Source organism: Cibotium barometz, chromosome 55 (assembly GCF_041138505.1).
Source record: "Cibotium barometz isolate CiBa-2024 chromosome 55, ASM4113850v1, whole genome shotgun sequence".
Classification (NCBI taxonomy): Eukaryota; Viridiplantae; Streptophyta; class Polypodiopsida; order Cyatheales; family Cibotiaceae; genus Cibotium; species Cibotium barometz.
Window position 1 is genome coordinate 35,976,784 of NC_141100.1, and position 11,124 is coordinate 35,987,907.

General features: G+C 44.7%; 1 pseudogene across 1 annotated transcript in view; it reads right to left on the reverse strand.

Annotated features, from left to right (window-relative positions):
• Window positions 1-10,781, reverse strand: part of LOC147607687 (putative RNA-dependent RNA polymerase 1) — a 41,804-nt pseudogene extending 31,023 nt beyond the window's left edge. The window contains exons 1-2 of the transcript XR_015264693.1: window positions 10,422-10,781; window positions 8,244-10,183 (exon numbers count right to left, since the gene is read on the reverse strand). The product of XR_015264693.1 is annotated as a putative RNA-dependent RNA polymerase 1 (transcript). The remainder of the gene's footprint in view (window positions 1-8,243; window positions 10,184-10,421) is intronic.
• Between the last annotated feature and the right edge of the window lie 343 nt (window positions 10,782-11,124).

The window sequence follows — 11,124 nt, forward strand, 5'->3', positions numbered from 1 at the left end:
GAAAGCATGTAAACACCTCTGCTTTCGCTTTCAAAGGGTAAACCCAAGCAAACCTGGAGTAGTCATCAATGAATGTGACGAAGTAAAGATGCCCCCCTATGGATAGTGTCCGCATTGGACCACATACATCACTATGTATGAGCTGTAATTTACTTTCAGCTCTAACAGCTCCATCTTTGGGGAATGGTTTTCGTTGCATCTTTCCCAAAATACACCCCTCACATACATGTCTTGTTGGAGACTCAAGAGGCGGCATATTATCAACCATATGATGCTTCTGCATAAGCATCAAACTCCGAAAATTTACATGCCCAAAACGAGCATGCCATAGCTCTGTATCATGCATAGCAAGAGTGTGGGCAGCCACTGTATTTGCATCATAAGTACGCTTGTCATAGCTGTCCAGCTTATACAAGCCTTTGTATCGTGTTCCAGAAGTGACTATTTCATAACCCTTTGATGGGTCTTTTACCAAACACTTCCCATCTTCAGATTCAACCTTAAAACCTTGGTCGTTTATGGCTGAGACGGAGAGCAGATTTTTCTTTATCCCTGGAACATACAATACATCTTTCATACATATATTGCCACCATTGGCTACAATAAGTATGACATTGCCAATTCCCTTTACTGGATATGTGGTATGATCTGCACATGATACAGTGCGGCCATTTGAAGCATCACCAAGTGCTGAAATACATCTTTGCATGAAGTGATGTGGCTCAAAGCACCACTATCAAAATACCATGATACATCCTGTCTATCAGATGCAATGCAAGACATATCATTGTCTGAAGCACTTGATGTGTCACTAGTGCATGCGACCAAAAAAGTGTACTCTTCCTGAATTACATTAGCTGATTGCTGTGCTTTGTCATCAAAAGAGTCTGCTACTGCATTGCCTGCTTCTTTTCTTTTCTCTTTTGCAATCCGCTTCCTACATTCACTGATGTAGTGCCCAGGCTTATGGCAGTTGTGACATTTGCCCTTCTTTTTGGGCTTGTTTACATCCCCTTTGTCAGACTTTTCACCACTAGAAGAGGGTTGTCCATGACCAACCTTGCTAGACTGTTGTCCCCCATGCTTAAAGCTCTTTGCTTTACCCTTATCCTGTGACATTTGCCCTTCTTTTTGGGCTTGTTTGCATCCCCTTTGTCAAACTTTTCACCACCAGAAGAGGGTTGTCCATGACCAGCCTTGCTAGACTGTTGTCCCCCATGCTTAAAGCTCTTTGCTTTACCCTTATCCTTGGTTGTAAATGCCTTGTCTCCACCACGGTTGCTCGATAACTTTGCTCTTGTTTGCTCTTCCTACAAGAGTAAACCCACCAACTCTTCAAAAGTGACGGGATCACCACCTCCTCTCATAGAGAGCTTGAGAGAGGTATGAAAGCCCAAGTAGGAAGGTGGTAAAGAATGAAGAGTGTTGGTGACCATCTGTCTGTCTAGGATAACCTCATCAATGTCTAGGATAACCTCTGTCTAGGATAACCTCATCAATGTTGAGCAATTGTTCCTGCAAATCTTTCACTTTGGTGAGATGATCTGCCATGGAGTCACCCTCATCCATAGAAAGAAGATCCAATTGCCTCTTCAAGTAGGCAACTCTTGCCTCGTTGCGTACCTGATACATTGCTTCCAATGTGTCCCATGCAAGCTTGGATGTCTTGCAAGAACAAATGTGCGGAATAATAGTCCTTTTCACTGAAAGAGCTATCAATGACATGGCCTGTGCATCCCTAGAGTCCCATCTCTTATGCTCTTGTGTGGGAGCACGTTCTACTTCAAGAGCTCTTTGAGCACCTCCTCTTTGAGGCGTGGCTGGCTGTATGGTAAGTGGGCGTGTGTCATCACCACACACGATGCCCCAAAGCCCTTTGGCTACCAGCAAATTACGGATCATGAAACTCCAGAGGGAGTAGTTAGATCCATCCAACTTGTCCTCCTGGGTGAGCACACCAAATACATCTGTAGCATTTTGAGCCATGTCAACAAAATATACCTGCAAGCAAACCAAGCACCAATGTGCACTGCCAGGCAACCAAATGTCCTGTGCAAATGTTTTCCTGCAAACTAAAGCAAGTGTAAACCTGCACCAAATTGTCCAATTACACACAATGTGTATACATATGTGACAAATCACAGCTGTAATGCCCAATTACATGCTCCAATCTTAAAAGCCCCAATTTTTATGCACTCCAATCGCTTCAATGTGCAGTTAATTGGCCAATTTTCACAAAAGCCCCAAATTTCTGCAACTAAAGAGGCTCAATTTGCTGATTTCGACCTCAATTTGGAAAACCCCCAAATTGCAAGCAAAGCAACATGTCCAATTTTTCAATTTGGCCTCAAATTGAGAAATCCCCCAAATTGCATGTGAACCCTGGACCAACTGCAATTTTCAAATTTTCTTGGCAGTCCCCCAAAACTTGTTGAATCTGGAGTAGAGTGCCTGCAAAGCTTTTGTTTTTGAATCCTTAAGTTTCTTGGAACACAAGTACCTGCACGTGGAGGGGCAGTACGGATGTGCAGGTGGACGTGCACCGCCGGTGGGCTGGGCGTCGCCGCCTGTGAACTGAGCTGCGGCGGAGCTCCCCCCAATAGTGCCACCAGCTCTGGGCGGCAGAGCAGTGGCGGCCGGAATGGTACAACGACGGACGGGGACGTAGCAGTGGCGGCCGGAATGGCACAGCGACGGACGGGGACGTAGCAATGGCGGCCGGAATGGCACAGCAACGGCGGACGGGGACGGAGCACTGGCAGCCGGAATGGCGCAACGACGGACGGGAGGCGCTGTTGGGCGGCGGCAGTCCTGGCTGCACTAGTGCCGCCGTGCGGGAGGGGCGGCGGTGGTGCTGCATCCACTAGAGCCGCCGGTCTTGGGGGGCTGTGGCGGCCAAATCTGGCGGAGTAGAGCCGGACGGAAGGTGCCAACGAACGGATTGGTCCCGACGACGGACCACTGGCTCCGTCGACGGAATTTCGCAGGCGATGGACTGACGGACTGCGCCAGCAAAAATCCGCAGGCGACGGAAAGACTGTGCAAGCGACGGAATTTCACAGTTTGCTGCAGATTTGAGGGATAGAACTCCATAGGAAGCCCCCAGCTCTGATACCAATTATTGGTGTTGGACTCACACACTCACACACACAAACCTGCACATTAGGGTTAGGTGCAGGATGAAGAAGCTCACACAGAGAAATGTGAGAGAGAGAGAGAGAGAGAGAGAGAGAGAGAGAGAGAGAGAGAGAGCCAAAAGTGTGGTAGCCACAAAATGCAAGTCAACCCTTGCATGTGTGTCACATCCATATAATATAGAAGTACAAAATATTATATGTAGAGTGTCCTTTCACACTTGATATCCAAGGGGAAAAACCACATGGGAAAAAGTGCCCTTGGTTAAGCCCTGTTCACACATAGCACTACCATAAGTGAGCATATGCCTACAAGCCTAAACTCTCAGAAAAGCATCTAAGGTGGGCAAATTTCTTGTCCATGTTTCATTTTCAGATTTTGCATAATCCGGGCAAGAAGAATTTGGTAGCGGATGCTTTTTCACGCTGGCCTCAAGTGCATACAGTGACTACTACCTATCATCACGACTTATCAGGGATACGAGATATGTACTCTTTGGACACATTTTCACGCTGGCCTCAAGTGCATACAGTGACTACTACCTATCATCAGGACTTATCAGGGATACGAGATATGTACTCTTTGGACACATATTTTCAGCTTATTTGGGCTGATTTGAATGCTGGTACTATTGTCCTATCTTATCCGACATGAGATGGTTTTCTAATGATGCAAAACCGCATGTGTGATCCAAGAATGGTCCCAAAAATTTATGGAAGAGTGTCATGCTCCTCCGTATGTAGGCCATCGTGGCAGTTTGGCTACTACACAGGCTTTGGAAAGATATTTCTTTTGACCAGCTTTACGCAAGGATATTGAAACTTATGTTCGTGAGTGCCTAGTGTGTCAAAAAGTCAAATTTGATAGGCACAAGACACCTGGTTTGGTTCAGCCTTTACCCATTCCACAAGAACCATGGGAAAGCATTGCCATGGTTCTGACTTTCCCATGGTTCTGACATGCGAGGGATTGATCATACTAAAACAACCTTAGGCTAATACTAAACTTCACTTAATGATGCTTAAGAGAGAGACAATGGTGTCAATGCAATGCAATGCAACTATATTAAATGCAATGGTTACAAGTGAGATCTATGAATAGATTTATGTTGAATATCCTTCTCAAAATGAGAGAGATATGCTGAATGCTGATGGTGAATGACTGTTCCTTTCTCCATTGTTGAGGTCCACCCTTGGATGCCGGCTTTCCTCTATGTAGGAGGTAGGAAGATGGCTGATCTGAATGCTTACTACTGTCTGAATGCTGAATATGTTGCTCCCTAGGTAGGAAACGCTGAGAAGAGAGGAAGATGTCCTGCTGATTATGATGCGCTTCTATTTATACTATTTTATGATGCTGGTCGGGTACAGTACTGCAGTCAGCCAACTTACTAGTGTCCACACAACTTCATAAATATTTATATGCTGCTCTCAGCTGGTTGCTTGGACCTTGTCGGCTGCTAACCACAGTCCATGGCCATGATGTTGCATGCTCTAAATTGATATGAATGCCTTATGTGCTGATGTAGAAGCTGAAACAGTCCCATACATGCTACACATGTTGAGATACCCTCTGCTAAACTATTGCTGGGTGGTACACCTGGCAACCTTTCGACTCCTCTACTAACCCTTCTCCACTGAAACCACTGCCCCACTTCTTCTCCTATGGGGACTGAGGTCGACTACAAGAGTTGAATCCTTTGAGCCAAAGACTTCTCCACTGCGGGAACTACATGGCAAATGCTGCTAGATCTGCTCGGAAAACCTGAGTCACCACTGACCTGTCTCTGTGGAATCCTTTCACACACCCTCTCCATCGTTCCTGAACCTCCTGAGGCAATGTTGGAGAAAACTTTTATCTTCTTATGTGGAAGAGAACCCCCTTCTACCAGTTGAAGCCCAAAACTCCAACTACTCCTTTGATGATGGATGTCATAAACTCATGGGTAAAACCTGTATGCCTTGCAGATGCAAAATGCTAGATTGACTACTAGGATGACTACTATACTGATGCAAGCCCTGTGCAACCCTACATGCTGTGCAAGAATGCAAATGGATGGGTTACTAATGCATGCCTAAGGGGAAAACCCTAAGGATGGCCTACAAGATCTTGAGAACTGGATTTAACTGAGCGGAAGCGACTAACATGCTGACTTACTAAATGACTTATGGAATGAACATGAACTAAGGCTGCTTACCTCTAATACCAATGTGACATGCAAGAGATTGATCGTAGTAAAACAACCTTAGGCTAAAGCCTAATAATAAACTTCACTTAATGATGCTTAAGAGAGAGACAATGGTGTCAATGCAATGCAATGCAACTATATTAAAATGCAATGGTTACAACTGAGATCTATGAATAGATCTATGCTGAATATCCTTCTCAGAATAAGAGAGATGCTGAATGCTGATGGTGAATGACTGTTCCTTTCTCCACTGTTGAGGTCCACCCTTGGATGCCAGCTTTCCTCTATGTAGGAGGTAGGAAGATGGCTGATCTAAATCCTTACTATTGTCTAAATGCTGAATATATTGATCTACTGACTCTCCTTGCTCCCTAGGTAGGAAACACTGAGAAGAGAGGAAGATGTCCTACTGATTATGATGCACTTCTATTTATACTGTTTTATGATGTTGGTCGGGTATTGTACTGCAGTCGGCCAGCTTACTGGTGTCCACACGACTTCATAAATATTTATATGCTGCTGTCAGCTGGTTGACTGGACCCTATAGGCTGCTGACCACAATCCATGACCATGATGTTGCGTGCTCTAAATTGCTATGAATGCCTTATGTGCTGATGTAGGAGCTGAAACAGTCCCATACATGCTACACATGTTGAGATATATGCTATAAATGCCCTAAATAATACTTGATGTTCCTGAATGCTATTTGCTAAATGCTTATAAATGCTCTGATATGCCATGTCACTTGAACACCTTCTGGGTGTGCACGTGACAATGGATTTCATTGTGGATTTGCCGAGATTGGTACATGGTAATGATGCTATATGGACTATCATTGATCGCTTTAGCAAACAAGCACATTTTATTCTTGTGAGGAAAACAATCAAGCCAGAGCACATGGCAAAGTTGTTCTTGACTCAGATCTTCAAACATCATGACATGCCCGGGTGTTACTTAAGTTCGAGAAAGCACGTCTTCGAAAGCGGCCAGGTAAAGAAATTCAAAGCTTTCGAACAGGTATTATGGTCCATTCCAAATCTTGCAGAAGTGGGACCATCTCCTATGTAACCAGTTTTGGAAGATCCACCAGAGTTCGATGAGCCTGAGGAGGTACTACAACTTGAGTAGATAGTTTTTCATAAGGAGCATAAGCATACAGGTGGCAAGCTAGTACCCAGGTATCTTGTGAAATTTAAAAACTATTCAGCTTTGGATGCAAAATGGATGAACGAGGATTATTTTCAAGAATATCCGGAACTTCTAAGGCCTATCCGGAAGCTTTTGAGTTGCGGTCAACTACTTAGAAGCCGAGGGGAATGTCACAAAATTCCTCATTGCTTCTATTTTCTATTGTTCATGTGTGGCATATGGAGCCTGACATGACATACATGTATGGCTTGTGGAGCCTGACATGGTGTGTTTGTATGGCATATGGAGCTTGACATGACAGTACATGTATGGCTCATGGAGCCTCACATGATAGTACATATATGGCTCATGGAGCCTGACATGATGTGATATCCTGGGACTAGCTATCCTGGTGATCTTCTGTATTTATGTTTTGGGAAGATTCCGGAAGGATCATGAAGCCCTAAACACTACTTGATACAACTAAGCAGATGGATGTTTCTTCCGGTCTAGTTGCACTCATGTGTGTGCATGACCTTGATTTTATATTTGTTGCCTGGAAATGCCTAAGATTACTGCTTGTGTTGTCCATGGGACTGGGGACGCCTGGGCACCCTGCCTGTGGGCGTGTATGGGCACACCTGTTAGGGACTAACACGTGGTTAACATGTGTTTTGCAAGTAAGAAGTGCCCCTAAAAACCCAATTTACAGCTTTATGATTTCACATACTAATAATTATGGGTGCAAGTCCACACTCACTTATAAGTGACCGGACAACTTATAAGTTACACACTGGTAAGGCTTTTAATACATGTGGCAACCAAAAGACAGGCACCGGACCTGATTTGAGCAAAATGCTTGTAGGCGCCCCATCCTAGACCTAAAAAGCACACACCTGAGTTATTATTGGTGGACAAACTCTATTACTAGAGGAGAATTCAAGTGGAGCATACGCATGTTTTCCTGGTGCATGGGAGAGCTGGTCGACCAGATTTGGAGCCTTCTATCCCATCCACCACGACAGATATCAACCAGGTGTAAGGAGTGGATCGACCACTTTTAGAGGTGATTCTGGTGCTAGCCGGCTGTTTACAGCCCTCAAAAAGCTACTAGTCAGGGCATCTGGAGCACGATAAAAGCTGGCCGATTTGTGTGGGAGGCTGGTTCTGCTACCCTCTGGCATGTAAACCATTGCTAATCGACTCTTTCTATGGCTACTGAGAGCTGGTTGACTTCTGAAAACAGCCCCTCAAGGCTGGTCGATTTGCTCTGTGAGCCAGACAGGTGGAAGATGGAGTTACAGGGCTATCATGGGCTGATGTGGGAATGCTATGGGCTGTCCATGGTTGTCCTGCATGTGCTCTAAGCTGGGAAAGCTCTCTTGTTTTGAGAAGGGACATCAAATTCAGCATATGTTTTTCTTTTGTTTTCATCTTGTACTGGAAGATTCAGTGCTAGCCAATGGAGAATCCCTGGGCACCCACAAGGTTGTAAATGAAATAGACTCCTTTTTGGTAATCTAACCATAAAGGGGGGAAAGAGGAGGGGGGGGGAAGAGGGTGTGGTCAGCCCATCTTCTGGCCCCTAGTGTGTAATGCGCAGAGTTGTCTATCTCTCTCTTGTCTGGCATGTTCATGTGTTTGATCAATTTTCATGATTGGTAAGATTTCCGTGTTACAGCTGCCCTTCAGTTACACTCACACACAACTTTACTTGCTTAAACCACTAGATATCACACAGCTTAACGATCCTTAATTGCACAACTTGGTATCATATCCATAAGAGTCTCACCTTGGACCTTGCTGTGGAAAAGCAATGCAATCCACAAGATGGTGCAGAGCTGGAACATCGACTGCAGTCAGTACACGAACATCACCAGGATGGACACAAGGATTCTTTCCCACGATTATCTTGCCCTCCACAATGCAAACATTTTGAGTTGTCCCATTCACTACACGGACAGCCACTGGATTGAGTCCATCACTGAAAATCTTATGTGGGGTCCCTGGTGTCGGTAAAACACTCACAAACACTTCCCCATAGCGCAGAGTTGCTGTCTCATCTAGACAGCCCATCAAAAGCCGACCTTTAGGAACAAATATGCGTGTCTTCTTGCGAAGATGCATGAGCTGCACCACTTTAAAAGCATACAACATCCTCTTCAAGAAAGGCTCGAGACCCGGCCCGTAACCTGCTGAGATCATCTCCATCATAACCCTGTGAGTGTCACCTCCACAGAAAGTCTGCAAAATATCAAGAGCGACCTCCCCATCATCTAACATCTGATCCAACCGTTGCATCACCTTCAGCTGCATTCTCTCAAAAACGGCATCATTCACACCTAGTGTAGAGAGGAGAATGATGATTTGGCGATTAAGGTAGCTTGGTATTAAGTGGCTCCAGTTGATGATGTCAAGGCCAACTTGTGTAGAGGGGAACTTGTTCATGCTATCCCGTAGAGAAAGTTTGTATGTACTACGAGGATCAACTGCTACCACTCCTTTGTAGCCACCATACCGTATCTGATACAGTGATGGTACTCCACTGTACAGCCTCTTTAGCTTACATTTTTTGGCCACTTCTGTGGCAAACCTTTCGGAGATTTTTCCTATACCGTCTGAGAAGCAGTAACCAGATTTCAATATATCAGGGATCTCCTCAACTTCATCTGGGTACACATTCAATGACTTCGTTGAAGAGCTGAAAGATTGCCCCATTCTAGCTGCACATTTTGCCACATTTCTTATATTCAAAAAGTTCCCCATCCATTCTCGGATGTCATCTGCCGAGTTTTTTCCATCCGACGCGAACATCCAGACGCTGTTTTCTCGTAGCTGACTTGAAGAAAATGCAAGAAATTCGAACTTTTTGCTGCCTATACTGATACCATCCCTCAGAATAGAAATGATGCGTTCATACACCTTTGTATGCTGCTTCTGCCAAGATGATGATGACCCCCATGGACCTGATTTCTTCAGAAACATGAGCACACTAGAAGAGAGGCTATCGAAATCCTCCTCTACAAAAGAGACTCGTAGGAAATTGTCAATGCTGTCAATGAAATGCCGGGTCACACGATTTGACACAACAGCTTCTGGACCCAAGAAATAGACTCTTGAGGGAGTTATATAAACTCTCCGGATCTCCACAAGACCATCATTCGACAAGCTTTTGCTTGATTTAACCTGATGCTTTTCTTTAGACAATCGTTGGGTTTGTGTCTTGAACCATTTTTCAGGGGTATAGCATGTGTCTTCTCTCAATTTCAACTTACCCAACAAGTGTATGATATGCTCTAGTGGCATCTTTTCAGAGGGTTGAATCAACTCAATGAACTTCTGCCCAAGGGTAGGCCCACTTAGATATCCATGTTGCACAAGAGAGTTTAGAAGGAAAACCAGCTGGAAGGGGAGCCCCGCAACATAAGGTGAGCTCAGTATGGGAACGATCATGTTTGAAGTGCTATAAGAGATCCCATGTTTTATTGACAAATCTTTCTCCACAGTAGGAAGCTCTCTAAGCTCTGATAATTTACTCATCAAAGTCTCAAGTGCCTTTCCATGTTTCTCGAACATTTCGATACAATAACTGAAAGACTGTCCAATGCTAGCGTTGGGAGAGAAGTCTGTTGATGCCACCTTGGTACCCTCACCAAACAGCTCAGGATCATCCTCAAAGAAAATATCCATTGCACATGGAAGTTGCTCGAACACTTGAGGTGCAAGCCATACCTGCAAGATGCAAATCACACAAATATCAACAACCTTGATTTAATATTTGGATAAAATCATCATCATTGTCATCCTTTTATCAGACAAACAGAGTTATTAACCTAGGCATAATTTCATAATGGAAAATCTCCCTTCGCTAACAATAACCCGTCTTGAGCTTAAACCAAAAATTTAGATAAGAGCTTGAATTGAGTAAATCAATGCTCATGTTAAACCCCCAAAAGAAAGATCCTTCCACCAGTAAAGCAACGAGCATCTGAGATTACTGAGCTATACGTCTGAATAAGGCTCCCTCCACGGCTGGCAGCTCTTGGAGGGAGGTTACACATGAGGGGGTGGGGTAAAAATCCACATTGGAGGCCTATGATACCAACTGATTCGATCCTCTCCTCCAGAAAAATAAAAGTCCGAGGCTCCAAGAGCTGAAGAAAAGCTGTCCTTCGTTCCTGCATAGCCCTGGAGTGCACAAATCCAGATCACTGACCCACATTTAATCTCAATCGCCGATCTTTTGATCCGCCTGAATCTTTTCATTAGCAATGAGCTCCTCTAACCATTTATCACAGGACACCACCTATTCCCACAAAGAGATATGGTTTGGTGCGCAATTTATAGCCGAAATCATACAAGTATGGAGTGTCCTATGCTAAGGCCTAGACAAGAACAATTTTGTGCTCATTGCCAATGTCGTGGTAACCACAATACAACTCATTGTTGGTACCAGGGAAACCCGGCACCACAACCTATGCTCCCGGAACCAAAGCAACCACTAGCCCTACCACCCATACCAAATACTTCTTAACTGGCGCATAATGGAGTGCCCATTTATCAGAACCCTATACTGAGAGGTATGTATCGACCACCACCAATGCCATACCCACCTCCAATATTACCACCCCAACTAGTTCCTCCTACAACTGCACCAGTACAACAGTACTCGG